Source organism: Sapajus apella, unplaced genomic scaffold (assembly GCF_009761245.1).
Source record: "Sapajus apella isolate SASKATOON/1434 unplaced genomic scaffold, GSC_monkey_1.0 scaffold60, whole genome shotgun sequence".
Lineage (NCBI taxonomy): Eukaryota > Metazoa > Chordata > Mammalia > Primates > Cebidae > Sapajus > Sapajus apella.
Genome location: NW_022437000.1, coordinates 11,098,564 through 11,116,238, shown reverse-complemented (window position 1 = coordinate 11,116,238; position 17,675 = coordinate 11,098,564). Strand labels below are relative to the sequence as shown.

Below are 17,675 nucleotides of genomic sequence, written 5' to 3'. Positions count from 1 at the left end.
GGGCTGCTGGTTTCCCATTTTTATGATTTCTTGATTATATGTTAAACAAGGGGTGGATTTTTCATGCCTCCCCTTTTAAGATCATATACGGTAACTTCCTTATGTTGCCGTGGCATTTGTGAACTGTCATGGTGCTGGTGGGAGTGTAGCAGTGAGAATGCCCAGAAGTCACACTCGTCACCATCTTGGTTCTGGTGGTTTTTGGCCATCTTCTTTACTGCAACCTGACCTGGATCTTGTCCTGACCTCCTATCTCATCCTGGACTTAGAATATCTAACCTCCTGGGAATGCAGTCCAGCAAGTCACAGCCTTATTTTACCAAGCCCTTACTCAAAATGGAGCTGCTCTGGCTTAAACACCTCTAACATTCCCCACCCCCTTTTATAGAACCCTTAATCCTAAGGGTTGTAGAGTGTCAAGACCATCTTTTGTAACTTTTTTAGGCTGAATGGGGCAATGATATTCCTGCCTAACTATTGGGTTTCTTGCATTCAGGGTACGAAGGAGTTTAGTTAGAAAGCGCTGGTGTGGTGAGGGCCATTCATAACTTTTGAGTTCAGGCAAAAGGTGATATCTGGAAGATTAATAAGTGTTTTTAAGAAAACATTTGGTAAGCTTGTTCTACTTTTTACACAATGAGTACAACAGCAATATATTTTACAACAGTAAAGTAAAATAAGTAAAATTATCCCAAGCAAACTAAGAAGGCTTTTTTGAACGGGGCAATTGTTGAAACTGAGCTGATATGAGGCTGCTAGCTGATTTTAATATATGCCCAAAATTAGAATATTGATTCAAACTTTTACATTACCCAAACCTCTTTTTTCTTCTGAGCAGCAGTTAGAGATCACTAGTTGGTTCACAGGAATAAGAAAAGTTAGCCCAAATTGCAGGAAAAACTTAAAACAACTGATGAGACTAGAATTTAATAACAGGTGTACCACAGTTCTTGAAACATAATTTTTTTTCTTTTCAGTCTCCCATTTTTACCAAAGACAAATTGTGGTATGACTGTTTTGCTTTATTATGCTTGGCCTGATTATTTGTATAAAGTGCAGCAAGAATAATTATTTTTTACATAGGCTTTTAAAATTGGCTTCGATGGAACTTTGTTCCATAGAAGGAATCTCAGATAAGACTTTTTTTTTTGAAAGCAGAGCTAAGACAGGGGTTTGTATCCTCAAATACCTATATGAATTGGGTGATTTTTTTTCTTTTGAGGTTTGAAGATAACTTGGGGCTCCTGGGCCTGTCAGAAAGTGACATTTTTTACGTACCACCGGTCAGGAACCCTGTACAGGGACTGTGTAGAAAAGGTATGAGGCCAGTTTTACCAAGGGGATATTTTTTCTTTTAAGACAAGAGTCTTGCTCTGTTGCTCAGGCTGGAGTGCAGTGGTGAAATCTTGGCTCACTGAAGCCTCCACCTCCCCAGTTCAAGTGATTCTCATGCCCCACCCTCCTGGGTAGCTGGGATTATAGGCACATGCCACCATGCCTGGCTAATTTTTGTATTTTTAGTAGGGATGGGTTTCACCATGTTGTCCAGGCTGGTCTTAAACTCTTGACCTCATATGACCTGCCTGCCTTGGCCTCCCAAAGTGCTGTGACTATAAGGCATGAGCCACAGCACCCAACCAAGGGGTTTTTATTGGTTCTGTAAGTTAAGTTTGATTCCTTAAAGGAAAGCACAGTGAAAGCCTTTCCAGTGAAAGCCTTGGTAGAATAACCAGTTTCTTTCATTGTGTCCTGTTGCAAAATAAACCATTTTTATTGCACTTATGCAAATAACTATATTGCCATAAGTTAAGAATACTTACAAATAGTTTCCAAATTCTGGAGAAATCAGGTAGAAAGAAGCAAATATGCTTCAACTTTTGTTGATAGGAGTATACTTAATTATTAAAAGCTGTAAATAGCTTTAAAGAAAACTTTCCTTGTCTCTGAAAAACAAAGGATAAAAGAGTACTTTAGAGTTCTGTTAGTTAAGTCCATGCATTTAACTCCTGTTTGATATTTCTGAACATTTTAACTGTTCATGGGTCCTGAAATTTTTTTCCTCTATTCTGTTACAATATTCAAAGTTATTAGAAATCCGCATTTAAACATACCTGTTAAAGTACTATACTTGATTATAAAACCACCTTTTGAAGGAGATTAATACAAGATAATTGTTTGTGGATGGCAAAGTCTTAGGGCAGCCATAATCAAAAACACAGTTGACAATTTTTTTTACCTGTGTGGCACACAATAACTTAACAATTACAATTATTACTGATAATGTACAATAAGTCCTGTTAGAATCACAGGAGTTTTCCATAATTTTGGAACACATGCCAATATTTAGTGCATGTAAGATTTTTCATTTGCTAGTTTTTAAATTGGATTACTAGCTTCAGGGTGGAGGCCTTGGAGGAATGGGCCTGGGAAAACTTGCAGTTTCTACAGCCTGATAAGCAGGCACAGCTAGAAGGCAAAACAAAAGAGTCCCATTTTTATATCAGATGTTGGATTCCAAAAAGAAAGAATTAGCCCATTCTGTGATTAGTCTATCCCCCATGGGAGTCTTATCTCTTGGTATGTGTATGGGAGGGGGAATGTTTCCATAACTTTTAGGTGGCCAAGAGCATGCTTCTCTGATCCAAATGTGCAAAGAGCAGCATATCCCCCATAACTGCCATTAGTCTTTCATAACAGTACATTTTTACCTAGCTATTATACACCAAAGCTCTCTTATAATGTGAAGTAATTTTTGATACCCTCCAAAGTCATAAACATCAGATAACACAATGCAAAACAGAACAGAGCCTTAGATTTTGAGAGGGACTTATTCATTCTTAATTCCTGGGGTTTTATGGGAAAACAGATGTTTTTTCCCAAAACGGGGTTTGTGGTGCCTCCTCTGTTTTTCCCAAGGAGTTCAAGGCAGTTAGAAATTGAATATCTGCTTTTAATTAAGCTGACTTTTAACCATAGAGCTCTTTAAAAAAAAAAAATCCTTTAAAATTTCTTATTACCCAACTTTAGCCAGGCCAAATGGCCAATATTTCTGGCTTTTGAACTTTACCAAAGGTAAACTCCCAGGTGCTTAGAGAAAGGAAAATCTAAGACTATTCATGGAGGGGAAGAGAATTAACAAATGTTTACACAGATATTAACCAGAAAGGGCTCATTTTTTAAGCCAGGAATTGAACTCTGAACCTGGGCCGCCACTGTGAAGAGAAGAGTCTCAGCTGCTGAGCTGCAACCTCGGGCAGTCTCCATTGCTGTTCCCAGAAGGAGCCCTGAGCAGCCAATCTGGAGTCTGCGAAGGCTTTGAACTGCTTGAAATGATTTTTAAGGCTAATTGATCAGAACCCCAAAAGTCCTATCTCCAGATGACAGAGACCAAGAGAAAGTACTGCCATGTGGTTACAAGGTCAAGCTCCCAAGGTCATGAAACAAGATGAGAGGAAACAAGATGATCAGTTTTTTTTTCCTCAGGGACCTGCAGTAAAGTTTATTATTGACCAGTTTGCCAGGCTATTGTGAACAGCAGGCTTATGGGGTCCTAGGCCCACATTCTGTCCTAAGGAACCCCTCTTTAATACAGAAAAACACAGAGGGATACACAAAGCACTCCAGATTTACTACAGCTCAAGACTAGCCTTACGAATCCCTTTTCCTATTAATCAAAGCTTTACAGAAGTGATAAGCAGTGATTTTTACCATTCATTCAATGGGCACAGAGAGAAAGAGTGGTTGGCACAGAGAGAGAGGGGGGCCAGAACTGACTGGTAAGAAATCCTTTCCCTTTTGCTGCCATGCCAGGCTTCTGGGTTCCCGTTTCCTGAATGGCTCTAGTGACCTGGGTCACTGCTCCATAGCCCTGGGGGCGAAGCTGCAACACAAAGGAAAATTATCTTTTTCCGTTCTGGCCGGAGCAAAATATGTGTGAAAAACATGAACATGAGCCACTCTGCTTAGCACTCAATATCAAACTGGCAAATCTCAAGCTTGCCCCCATTTGGGCCCCATCACTGTTAATACAACTTCCAACCAGCAGTTTCAACTTGGGGTCTCTGGGCAAGATGGCCACCCTGAATAATAGAAAAGATAAGAAAGGAAAAGAAGAGAGAGAGAAAGCAATTCCTGGGGTGGGGTGGAGAAGGTGAAGAGCTCAGGGAGGCCAGAGAAAGACTCGGCCATTGCAGTGACACTGAAAAGTTCAGGCAGCCACTTGTCAGCAGCAAAGGGATCTTTTCCAGCAGTCCCATTAGCTCTCAAGTTCCCCCCTTTAGGAAGCAAAAAGCACCCCATGTCCCATGATTCTATACATGCTTAATTCTGTCACCCATAGCCATCGGCAAAGAGTGCAAGGCAGATTAATCCAAAGAGCATAGCAGTTAACATCCCTTAGAGCCAAACCTGCGCTTAGCCAAGAGGGACTTTACTAGAGAGGCCTCTAATCCCCTAAATCTTAGGAAGGATTCCAACCCTCCTAAGTTGGGTCTCGAACCCAAGTTTTCTCAAGTGTTCTTGCCTTGTATTAAGAGGGGCCTTTAACCCACTCGGTCTTAGGAGAAACTCTAACTCTCCTAAGTTGGGCCTCTAACCCAATCCCATCCTTCACCCCAGTAAATGCAAATGACTTACCCAAAGTCAGTCAATCAGTGTGCAGTTTATTTCCTTTGGGTTTGGGGGTCTCCTTAGTATCTCTTCCATGGTTCACCAGAAAGATTTTGACAGAAAGGGGTCCCAGTCCAAACCCCAAGGGAAGGTTCTTGGATCTCATGCAAGAAAGAATTCAAGGTGAATCCATAAAGTGAAAGCAAGTTTATTAGGAAAGTGAAGACAGAGGAACGGCTATTCCGTAGACAAAGTAGCCCCGAGGGCTGCTGGTTGCCCATTTTCACTGTTATTTCCTGAGATATGCTAAATGAAGGGCAGACTAGTTATGCCTCCCCTTTTTAGACCATATAGGATAACTTCCTGACGTTGCCATGGCATTTGTGAACTGTCATGACGCGGGTGAGAGTGTAGCAGTGAGGACCACCAGAGGTCACACTCATCACCATCTTGGTTTTGGTGGGTTTGGGCCACCTTGCTTACTGCAACCTGTTTTATCAGCAAGGTCTTTATGACCTGTACCTTGTGCCGACCTCCTACCTCATCCTGTGACTTAGAATGTCTAACCTCCTGGGAATGCAGTCCAGCAGGTCTCAGCCTTACTTTACCAAGCCCCTACTCAAGATGGAATTGCTGTGGTTCAAACGCCTCTGACACAGGTGCATGTATTGTGGGAGCCGTTCATGTAGGAGGTCAAAATGTTGCTTTCACAAAAGGAGATGGGCCCCCTTACTTTGCTTACCCCAAAACAGCTCGGTGAGCCTAGTCATCCTTGGGACTGAGACGTTGTCTTGGCCTCTCAAGGGGTGATTCCAGGGACCAGGAAGGCAGGCTCAGCTCAGAGCTCCTGGGCAATCGTCCTCCATCCTTACAGCTACTCTGGGGGTGGACATTTCTCCCCATTTTCCAGACAAGAAGCCCAAATCCCAGAGAACCTTCCCAGGGCCGTCTCTCGTGGCCCACGGGAGGGAATGGAACTTGGGCAGGGCTCCTTCCTCTAGAGGGAGCTGGTGGGCACCCAGAAAACCATATCCATTTAAAGAGAAGCAAATGCAAATTCAATGAACATTGTTAAGCTATAGGGCTTTTATTTCCCCCTAGGTTCAAGTTCTGGACTGCCATCAAGTTTGTCAAGTTTTAAAAATATGGATGATGATATGGCCACAGTATTTGGTAAGGAAGTTCTTCCTATAAGCTTCTGGCCTGTACATGAAGGGGGCTGGATGGTTGTCTGTGGCTGTTTCCCAGATAACCTGGTACATGCTACAGACAGTGGAGGGAACTGATTGGCTTGAGACTAGACTCACACCCCCAGGGCCCAAAGCTTTAGTGCTGACATCTAAGAGTCAAACTCTCAAGAAATTAAGGAAACCATTACCTATAAAAAGTGCCTGGGAGCCTTGCTTCTCAAAGTGAGGTCCGAGGACCTGCAGCATCAGCATCACCTGGGAGCTTGCTAGAAAGGCCCAGGGCAAGCTGGGCCCAGCCCTCCAGCACAGCACCGCACTCAACCTGATGCCGCTGATTCCTGTGCCCCTGAGAGGCACCGCGGCTCAGCCGTCCCCTCCTCCATGGCCTCAGCCCCGCCAGCCCCCTGGGGAGATGGTGGAAAACACAGGCACCCTGGCCTTACCCCAGGCATGCAGGCCGTGCTGCCTGGACTGGGTCTGGTGCCTCTGTGCTTCTCTAGAGCTCTGCAGGTGATGCTAAAATACAGCCGCTGAGAACCGCTGCCCCGGGCCGGGGCCGCGCAGTAGAAACACAGCGCAAGCCGCAGATGTGCTTTCCATTGTCTAGTGGCCACATTAAAAAGACACAGATGAAACTCATTGTAATAGCATTTTATTTTGTGTGATGATTTCAACATGTGATCAATGTAAAATCATTAATGAGGCATTTTCAGTGTTTCCATCACACGGAATCCTCACAATTCAGTGTGTCCCCTGCACTTCACGTGCGTGGACAGCCACGCTCCAGCGTGTGAACGTGTGGCCAGGGTCACCTCGTGGGCAGTGCCCGCAGTCCTGCTCCAATCTTTCATTTTACATGTGGGGACACTGAGTCCTGGAGTGCTGGGTCTCAGAGCCTGGGTGCCACATTGGTGCCCGTGGGAAGCAGTCACCTCCCGAGGCCTCTCTGCCTGTGTTGCCTGTGGAGTGGGGTCAGGAGTAGAGAGTGGGGCCACCTTCCACCCGACAGGGTCTGGACTGTGGCTACAGAGGCTGCACAGCCTGGGACAGGGGCTCCCGTGGGAACGCAGGGGACACCAGGTGCTGGGCCCCTTCCAGGAGCTGCCACGGTAGGGAAGTCAGGCTCTGCTCCATTTCCAGGTGTGGGTGGGAAAGTCCTGCGAAAGCTTTGCCTGCCTGTGTGTTTGGTGGTTACCTGGATGGATGAGGCAGCGCTCGAGTGAATGAACAAATATTCCCATTCTTGCTTCTGCTGCCCCGTCCACTTTCCGGGTACTCAAGGGAACTGCCCCAGGCAGGAGTTAGGCTCCCTGAGGTCAAGGAATGGCTGTGACTGGACTTCCTGGTGAATCTGGCAGTCGCCGGATTCAGAGCATTTCAGTCCTGAGACCAGTGCCTGCTCCAGCCGGTCGCTCAGCCAACCCCAGAGGACCAGGAGGCTTGGAAAAGGATTCAGGAAGAGCAAAGAATGGCTGGGGTTTCTGATGGTTTTCCTGGGTCCCGACAAACTCAACCTAGAAGCGGGCGGCAGCTCTTACCCCCATCCACACCTCCAAATTTCTTCCAGGTGGAAAGCCAAAAGCGTTGACAGTGAGAATTCACATCCCTGTGGAGGTCAGTGAAGCCCACCAGGCAGGCCAGGCCGAGGCTGTCTGTTCAGAGCTTGCCTTGGCCGGGGAATCGCCACCATCATGTGCAATTTCAGAGCCTCTGAGTCAGGCAGGGGCTGGGGCCTCACTAGGGCAAGGGAAGCCCAGGTCCTCTGCAGGCGTCAGCTGGGTGTGCTGGGGCGGCTCAGCAGACGGGCAGCGAGAGGGAGTGTGTGGCTTTCTCTGCTCGGCTCTGAGTTGGAAGCGAGGACAAAAGTCAGAGGAGCTGTCGGTGATGAATCCAGCACTGGCCCCCTGGGGCCGGGTGGTACAGGGGTGCGGTTTGGCTGCCTGAGTTGTTGCTGGAGGAGGTCTGACTTCCTGCAAGTTTGACTGTGGAGCAGGTGGGTCTCCTGGACTGGCTGCTGTGGATGTGGTCAGCTCTGCTTTGATGGATGGGCTTGTCATTGTTTGTATTTAACCTCTCCTCTCTCAAAAAATTCAACCATCAGCAATTAGACATGGTTTGAAAACAAAGATCTTTCTAACCTTGTTCCACCTGCTGGCTTCATCTCTACCTAAAGCGTTTTTCTATCCCTGACCAATCTCCCCGTGGGTGGGGAGGCCTGTGGAAGGGTCAAGGCAGCCTTTAGCCATGGGCAACTCACCATGAGTGAGCCTCTCTTTGGCCCCCAGAGCTGTGGCTGCTCCCTGAGCAGGGGCACGCCTCACCACAGCTGGGCCACCATCCGCCCACCTTGAGGACTCCCAGGGTGTCTGCAGTTCGTGGAGTTTGGGGTTCCCAGGGGGCCACTCCCGGCTTCGGGCATGGAGTGGACTGGCTCATACTGGACCAGGTCAGGGGCCGTGGGTGCAGATGTTAGAGGTGGAGCGTTGCAGAGACAGCCCATCCGCCACGGACAGCAGTGACCCCAGTAACGATGAGGTAACTGAAGCCAGGGTCGGCCAGGAAGTTCAGGCAGTGCCCCAGAAGAGTCCACTCCTTAGGGCTGGTCAGCTGAATCCCGACCTCTGCCTGCCCCCATCTGCCCTGGGGCCATCCGCCCTTGGTGGGTGCTCTGTTCCTGCTGACCTGCTCTGCCTGGTCACGGCTGTAGAATCTTGCCCCCTGGACACGGCTGGCTGGAGTGGGACAGAGACCAGGGACCGAGGCTGGGCCATTCTTGGCCCCCAGCACCTGTGCAGTGTCTGGTTCAGATGGGTGCCTAGTATGTGCTTACCATTCAAATGCATATCAGCTCTTCCCAGGCCCCCGTATCTCACTGGACACCATGACTGTTTAGGAACTTGGAATTCCTAGGATTGGTGCTCTGTCCAGTCCCTGGCTAAGGTCTCCTTAAGGTGAGGTGGAGGTCGGCGTCTGCCAGGGCAGTGCCGTAGCTGAGACCGCAGCTGGCCCAGCGGACAGAGCCTGAGGGGCAGCACCCAGCCCCTTGGATGGGATCCTGGGCACCCACAGCTAAGAGGGAGGTGGCACCCGGCTCGGGTCCGGCAGTTCCACAACACGAGGCCGTGTCCCTGAGGTCATCCTGGCCTCTCCTCGAGCTCATGCCTCATGATCAAGGATGGTGCCCACAGTGTCTGACACCTTGTCCACTCCCAGGGCAGGAGCGGGGGTGCAGGCCTGGACACTGGTTCTCTTTCGTCAGGAGGAGCAAATTCCTCATGGAGCTGGTAGTCCTGCCTACTATATGGGCCTGTAGCCTACCTGGCTGCAAGGGGCCTCCCTGCGGGCACACATTGCCAAACCCTGCTCTGTAGATGAGGAAGAGGGAGAACGTGACTGCTGGGCAGGATACCAACAGCCCAGGGCAGAAGCATTTTTCTCAGGGGCGTTGGTGGCATCTTCACTTCCAGTGGCATTTTCGGCCTCTTCCCCTTTACCCTGGAATTCCGCATGAGCTGGTTGTGGGGTGACCAGCCACCCGCTTTGCCTGGGGCTGAGGAGCTCCCGGTTGAGGGACTTTCCGTGCTAAACCCGGTGGGCCCCAGCAAAGCAGGACCCACTGCCTGCCCAGCACTGCAGCCTGGTCTGGGGACTGCGCTGCAGAGACCGGTGACTCTCAGCTGCCGTGACACCTGGCCATGGCCCAGGCTCCGTGCTGAGCGCCTTCTGCATACACTGCTTCATTTGACCCTCAGAAAAGCCCACAGGCAAACACACACCCCCGTTTTACAGACAGAAAACCGAAGGTCAGAGCCATGAGGGCACTGGTCCAAGATGACATTCTGGCAGGAGCGGAGCCCGCGTGTGGGTCTGGGTCTGCCGGACACAAAGCCCAGGGCTCTCATAGTAAAAGGTCCCTAGGAGGGGCCACAGGGATGTAAAGGAAGAAAATGAGGCCGCGCTGACGCAGAGCTCAGGAGTGACGCTCACTCACACAGGGAGGGCAGCTTCGGGAGAGCCTCAGAGATGGGACAGAGGGACCCAGGGCAGGAAGGAGGCTTAGGACCAGGTCTGGGCTGAGCGTCATTACCATTGGGGGACAATGTTCAGTGTCCAGGATGTCCAGATGGTCTCAGTTTTTCTGAAATTATTGAGGGAGGCAGCGGCCTGCCCACCCAGACAAGGTTCTTTCGAAAGTCAAGTCCCACGTCCCCTGGGCTCCTCTTCCCCAGACACTGTGTGCACAGACGGCCTTGGGGACAGCAGCACCAGGGCCAGCCCCGCGGTCTGACTCTGACGTGTTCTTGTGTGCTTCTCCCAAGATGAAATTCTAGTCCAGGAGATTTTGGATCCGAATAAAACAACATTGCTGAAAACACAAAGACCACTAGCAATATTACCATCAAAGAAAAAAAGCAAGTATACCTTTTTTAACCCTTAAATTGTACTTATTCCTGGAGGTCTGTGGTATTGCGTACATGACCCTATGATTTGAGCATTAAGACCAGCTACTTCTGGGGCAAGGGCACATGGAGATGTGAACACTGTGGTGTCCAAAACCATTTCTGCAGCTTCCCGAGGCGGAGGAAGTCAACCCTAGACTGGCAGGGATGATTCCCTTTACTCTGGGATCTCTGGAGAGCGTGTTCAGGCATGTTCTCGCCCTCGGGAGCCACGGCAGGAACGCAGGGCACAGGAACATGAGAAGTCTGCTCTAACCAGCACTTTACAGTTCAGCACGCACTGAGAGAGCAGGGCAGTTCTCATGGCCCCATTTGACAGAAGGTAAACAAGGTCTGGCAAATGACTTGCCCAGCGCCACACAGTGAGTCACGAACAAACACAAACAATGCGCTTTCCCCAAGTGCAGCTTCACGTGGTCGAAGACATATGCAAGTAAATAGGACAGCTCATTTAAAACCAAGACAGTGTATTAAATCAGCAGTTGCCCAGGAGAGAACTGGGTATCAGAAATCCCCATGCAGTGCCTGAAAACGCATTCAGCAGCAGGAAAGTTCAGCACTCTTTTGAAATCTTGCATCCGGATGTAAATTCTAGTTCCCAGGACTGGTTTACCCGCCATCTGCCAAAGCCCACACCACTGGTTCAAGGGGGTCAGGGAATGCCTGACTCTGTTTACACATTAACTTGCCAACACACATTTCCAAATAGAGCTTGCAAACCAAATTAGCATCCCATCCCTACACTGTAAAACAAAGCATGGGCCAAAAATGTTCATATGTGTGTAATAAAGGAAACTTTTCCCCATTTTTTCCATGTTCTTCATCAAAGAAGTCCGTATTAAAGAGGATTATTCCAACAGCACTCCTCAGAAACATCAGGAAAAGCAACCCTCTTCGGGGAGTAGAGGCAGATTTTCCTTTGATGGTAATTTCAGCCTTGCAATTACCCCCGCCCACGTCCAGATGTAACGGGACAGGCAGGTGGCAGGCAGAAGCAGACCCAGGCGGAAACATCTCCTTGGCGGAGGATAAATCTTTGGTGGGAGAACGTGCCTGCTTCCCTAGGTTGGGCAGATCTCCCGGTCTCTGTTGGGACTGAGGGACCCCCAGCACCCCTACCCGCTGCCATGGGGCTGACCCTGGAAAAACCACAGCCCAGGTTAGCACAGCAGAAATGTCTCAGGGGCAGGCAGATGCCAAGACAGGGAGGCAGGTGCTGCCACAATGCCTGGCCCCTGCTCTCAAAGCTTCAGCTAAGTCACGTCTCCTCCCTACAACTGGTGCAGAGAGAGCCAGAGTGCCCCTGGAGGGTGGTTTCCCCAGGAGTGGGGAAAACTTTCCCTCTAACAGATGAGTTTGCTAGGAAAAATACCAGTGTACAAAGGCTCAGAGGGTGAGGCACTTAGACTCCATTGGGTGTGAAATATCTCCTCCTTACCTTAGAGATTCAAATCCAGAAGGGACACATGTATATGCCCAGGACGCGTGCAGGATGCCTGTGGTATACCCCACATGCAGGGCTAGGTCACAGCTCCCAGCCAGGGAGGAGAGCTTATTAAATATACAACCTGGACCGAGCATTTTTGTTGGGTCCAGAAATCTGCAAGCCAATCCATTCCCCAAACAGTCCCCCAGTGAGCCAGCCCCTGGAGCTGAGAAGGACTGAACTGGAGATTGTCCAGGCTTATGCAAGAATAAGATTCTGTTTAAACCTAACATTCCTAATATCTCTGAATTACTCCCATTCATTGGCTTGTGCAAATTGCCTGAGAATAATGAGTTAAATATCACTGGGCATCTTCTTGGCAGTTGGCCCCATGCCAGGTGAGGTCACAGGCTAGTCTATGGGAGGGGCCTTGGCACCCATCTCTGTGCATCAGACTCATGAACGCACTGAAGAAATGAGAGGAAATAAGAACAGACTGAGGCCCTGAGGCCGAGGCTGAGATGGAGGGAAGGGGGAAAGGTCTGAGTCCAGAGAAGCAGTGGAGGAAGAGGAGGCAGCAGAAGGCACACCTGGCTGGCAGAGAAGCCAGGGAGAAGGGTGAGCATGAGGCAGCCCGGGAAGTCAGCCCACACCATCCTGAGCCTCCCATGTCATTGACGCCTCCTCTGCTCAGCCCTGCAGGCCGCTTCGAGGCCTCCAGGTAGAGCCTGCCTCCCTACGAAACTCCTGAGCTTAGGATAGCACCAGAATCCTTCAGGCCTCAAACGCCACACTCTAGTATAAATGAATCAATTTAATTGAATTGTTTTGCTCCTAACCACCTAGCTAAGACCAGCTGCATTAGGGACTGAGAGAAAAGAAAGGTAAGTGATGAGTTTGGGGTGATGGGAAGAACCTGTCTAGGAGGGAACGTGGGAACACACAGAGGCTAACAAGAGAGACTAGTAGACCTGGGAGAGGGAAGGAGTGGTGCCCAGAGATGCCAAGCAAAGGGAGGGCAGGGGAGGTTGGAGAGGAGGGTCCCCACATAGGGTCTGCGGTGAGGAACAGATGCTCAGTGACATGGTGTATCAGTCTGTTCGCAGGCTGCTATAAGGACATACCCGAGACTGGGTAATTTATAAAAAAAAGAGGTTTAATTGACTCGCAGTTCTGCAGGGCTGGGGAAGCCTCAGGAAACTTACAACCGTGGCGGAAGGGGAAGCAAAAAAATCCTTCTTCACATGATGGCAGGAAGGAGATGTTTGAGCAAAAGAGAGGAGAGCCCCTGATGAAACCATCAGATCTCACGAGAACTCACTCACTATCACAAGAACAGCAGTGTGAGGGTAACCGCCCCCATGATTCAACTACCTCCCAGTGGGTCCCTCCCATGACACATGGGGATTATGGGAACTACAATTCAAGATGAGATTTGGGTGGGGACATAGCCAAACCATATCATATGGCGTCTCAGAAAGCCACCAGACTGCAATAGCTGCTCAGTGCACAAATGATAGCAAATTTAAGATGTTAAGTGGCTCTATGGCTATTCAGACTTTTTGTTTCTCCAAATACTTTATTGGGGTGGGCTCCTCTACCCTCACAGTCACCAGGGGACAACAGGCTGAGGGCCCTGGGCAGCAACAAGGCTGGTAGTGTCACATACCCCTCTTACATAGGGGGACACATGGCAGAGGCCTCACATCCTTAGGCCCAGGCCCACCATGCTGGGGGTGGCCTGCCCAGGAGGATCCGTCATAGCTTCACATAAGAACGCTTCCCGTGGGGACAAGGGAGCAGGCGTAGCCCTGTAGCGGGTGGGCCTGCAGGAGTTGCTGTTTGCATGGTCAAAATGGCCCAGTGCCTGCCACTCCCCATGGCCTGTCCAGCCCTCTGAAGCCTCTCTGGGCAGTGTTCCAGACTCCCCAAAGGGTCAGGTCCCCAGGCCAGTGTCCACTTTGCTTCTCTCCACCCTCGATTCAAGGAGCACCCAGTTCTGCAGGAGCAGATGTAAATCCCAGTGTTCTGGGCATCACAGATAGCGTGTCTCCTTGGCTGGGCTGCCCCTTCCAGAACCCACTCTTCCTCTTCAAACAGAAGCACCTGGCAAACACCTGGCACGAGGCCGGCCTCCCAGCAGTGGGCTTTGTATCCATTTATTCCACAGGTAGGGCCATCCCAAGGATCCTGGTCCTCACAGTTCAGGGCCAGCCTAAGCCCCATCGCTAACTGCTCCAGAGAGAAGCAGTGCAGGCTCCAAAGCACCAGCCCTGGGCTCCACACCCTGCAGTTATGAGGCAGAGAGGTTTCAGAGTGGGGCTCAAAGGAACAAAAAGCTCACTGTTGTCACAGCAGGGAATACCCTAAGGACACTGACCCGCCATGCCCTCCAGGCTAGGTTAGCTTCCCTACATGACGGAAAACGCCGAAGACACTGACCTTCTCTACTCCCCAAGCTAGGATAGCTTCCTTACAGCATGGAAAACCCTGCAGACGCTCACCTGCTCTGCTCCTGGGGCGAGGATAGCTTCCTTACATGATGCTGAGGGAAGATGGAACCTATCATGTAATTTCTCCTTGTTGTGAGGTTTGATCTTCTTTGGCATGGCCTTTTATATTTGGTTTCTTAATGACATCAGTCATATTCTAATGGACGTTCCATGAATGGTCTCGGAAGATAAAGGAGAAGAGGACACAGCAGTGACTTGTTCATTTGTCGGTGAATAGACAGACGGTGTTAGGTCTACACTCTCAGATCCAGCCAGTTCTCCTGGCATCTGTTGGAGGTGATGGGGAGCAGAATGAGGTTTACGGTGGCTCTCTGGGACTGGGCAGGGTCGAGGCTAACGGCCTGGGTCTAGAGCCCTCTGTGGCCTGTTTGAAAGGAAAAACAAGAGCTTGGAATTAAGCCATCACTTTTGTCAAATCTTGATCATTGTCCTTAATTTTTCCCACAGAAGAGGAGAGAGAAACAAAGTGTCACCTCAAAAGCCTCACAGCTCTGGGAAAGGTCATTGACGCTCTCCGAAGAGCTTTAGGTAAACAGAAAGTGAGACCCTTCTGATGATGGATAGTGCACAGAATGGTTCCTGCTGGGGATTTGTTTTCCCACTCAAGGGACAGGTGTGTCTCTGAGCACTCCAGGAAGAGCAAGTGAGCCCAGCCCCCAGGTGGACCCGCCTGAGCTCCACAGGAGCCCCATCCAGATGTTCACCTGACCCAACAGTCCAAATTCAAGGAGTCGTGGCCCATGGCAGTGAGAGCGTGCTCTCCCTTCTCAGCCCAAGAATAATCAGGACTCACAAGGCTGCTGCCACCCACCCACACGAGGGTCCCAACCACGTGGTGGCGGGAGCCTGCTCCCTTATAACAGGCCCAGGAAAGGCCCACTCACCCCTGTCAGGAGGCACCCCACCCTCTCATGAGGTGGACCCCCAGTCCAGCCCTTTCCCACTCCCTGTTCACACAGCTCCACCACTGCCCGCCTGCTAAGAGTTGGCCACGTGGGTCCTGTGGCTCCTGCCCATGGCCCCAGGCTTCTCCTCCGAGCTTTCCAGGAGCCAGTCCTGGGTGAGGCTGATAGCCCTCCTGCCCTCCCAGCCACCCTGAGTCACATGGTGGCCCAGCGTGCCTAGACCCTCACCCAGTACCCTGCAGCACACGCCCGTCCACACAGCGTGAGACCGTCCGTCTGGAGCGCGTCACACCATGAATCCCGAGCTGCTGTCTGTGAACGCCAAAGGCTTTGGCACATGAGCACTTGCTGAGCCACATGGCTGGCTTTTCAAAGCCCGAGCACAGGGCCAGATGTTGAGACCCCGTTGCCTTCTTTCTCCTTCACTGGTGCTTCCTGAGCACCCACCACATGCCAGGCACTGTCCTAGGCTCTGGAGTTTCTCCCATAAAACAGAGACCTGCCTGGGAGTTCACCCACTACAGGACGGTGAGGTGGGCCTCCCTGTCCACTCTGAAGGCATCGGGGTTCTGACTTTTCCGTCCAGACTGTCGGCTTCTGCTCCCAGCCCCTCACTGTCCGCAAGCGTGGGAAGCTGGCCAGCTGGTCCTTTGTTAAAATGCTGACGAGGACGGTCCTGGGACGCGTCACTAGAGGCCTCCCTGCTGCACAGGCTGTCACTGAGCACAGGCCAGGAGCTGCTCTGAAGTGGGGCTCCCAGGCCCCCACGTTCAGACTCTGCCAGCCAATGAGCATCCCAGAACCACAAAACCTCAAGCCACAAGGTCTGTGTCCCCAGCCGCAGGGACCAGGCCAACACACGTGGTGCAGAAAGGGCAGTGAGCGGTGGTTCAAGCTACGGCCAATTTCCCAGACTGTGCCACCGTCCAGGCCAACCTCTGCTGCTTTAGATACAGACTTCATGAGAGACCTTGTCAAAGATCCAGTGCTCTGGGACCTGACTGTTCGGCAATGCTGGACAGTGAAGGACCAGGAGTCTCCACCCTCCTGGTCCTGACATCCCAGGAATGGGCCCCACAGCCGGCTGCCGTGAGGGGAGGAGGAGGAGGGCCAGCCCAGCCCAGCCCTGCCAAGTTCGGAGTTACTGATGGGTTTTAAGGGAGAACGAGGGGGAAACAACACTGGACAGAGTGGACCCGCAGAGAGAGCCAGAGGCAGCCAGACACAGCCAGTGCCCCAATGTCCTCCTGCCTGGGACACATCAGCGGGGCTCTCCCTTTTCTCCCCACCTGAGGGGCTGGTTCTTTCTGTCCCCTAGTGTCCCCCAATCCTGCTTGTGCCCGTCTCCCTTCACCCTGCGTATTGCCAGGCTCATCTGAGCCCCCACCCCTGTGCCCATCAGGGGACAGCCTGGCCCTCTCTGGGCCTCTCGCATTCCAGCACACCCTGAGCATGCCCGGGGCCATCCCAGCACCTCCCGCTGAGACAACCAACCGGCCTGTTCCCTTCGAGGTGCCTCTCCCTGTCTCTCCTTCCAGGCACCCAGCGTCTTCCTGGGAAACTGAAAGCAAGATTTCTGCTCCCTCAGCCACATGGACACCAAGGATCAGGCTCTGCTGGGGGCTGGGTGGGGCTAGAGCACAGACTTAGAGCTGGTCTGACCTGGGTTCCAATCTCAGCTTGGCCCCTATGAGCTGTGTGACCTTGGGAAGACGTTGGGCAAATGACCACACATCCTAAACCTCTGCTTCATCTTCAGAGTGGGATAATCACTGCACCTGTTTCGGTGTTGAGGAGATGGAAGGAGGTGCTGTCTGCAGGGGGCTGAGCACAGGGCCCGGCACACAGGGAGCACCTGGTTCTCACTCCCTGCACCTGGGGGGGCCACCCTTGTGCAGCCCTAAGAAGGGGTCTGTGTGGGGCATGGACACTCAAAGGAGGGGAGTCTAATGCCACCAGCCACACCCCTGGCCTCACAGCGCCACCACTCAGCCCCACGCTCACTGGTGGAGTGAGCCACGGTGGTTCTGAAACACAGGCTCTAGGAGCAGTCAGTGAAACACCCATGCTTTCTCAAGAAACGCTCCTCTTTCCAACAGGAGATCAACTGGAGCGGAAGAGAAGGCTGAGAGCCAGTTACTACAGCGAGAAGCCACGCCCAGGCCAGGACCAGAGCAGCCAGCACAGCCTGCACTCACCACCAACTCCCACCCTTGGGAGTGGAGACCGAACTATGGAACATTCTGTATAAAGGAAAACTGTCTTATTCAAAGAATGCCAAATAAAATGAACATATTTAAATATTATGTTAGAAGCAATGTGTTTTTTTCTTAATAAAAAGAAATTAAAACCTAATTGGCCCTGAAAAATAACAGCATTCAAAGCTTGCTATTGTCGAATAGTGTAAGCTTTGAAGAAACATAGCCTCAGAGCCTGCGTAGTTGTCAGCGTTCTCCTGGGAAACCAATAGGGTGTGCGCGTGTGTGTGTACATGTATGTGTGTGCGCGTGTGTGTACATGTATGTGTGTGCATGTGTGTGTGTGTGTGTGAGTGTGTGGTGTGTGTGTGTGGA

General features: G+C 51.0%; 1 pseudogene; it reads left to right on the top strand.

Moving 5' to 3' along the window:
* The first annotated feature begins 8,963 nt into the window (after positions 1–8,963).
* On the top strand, positions 8,964–17,353 carry LOC116528882 (annotated as a pseudogene).
* Positions 17,354–17,675: the final 322 nt, after the last annotated feature.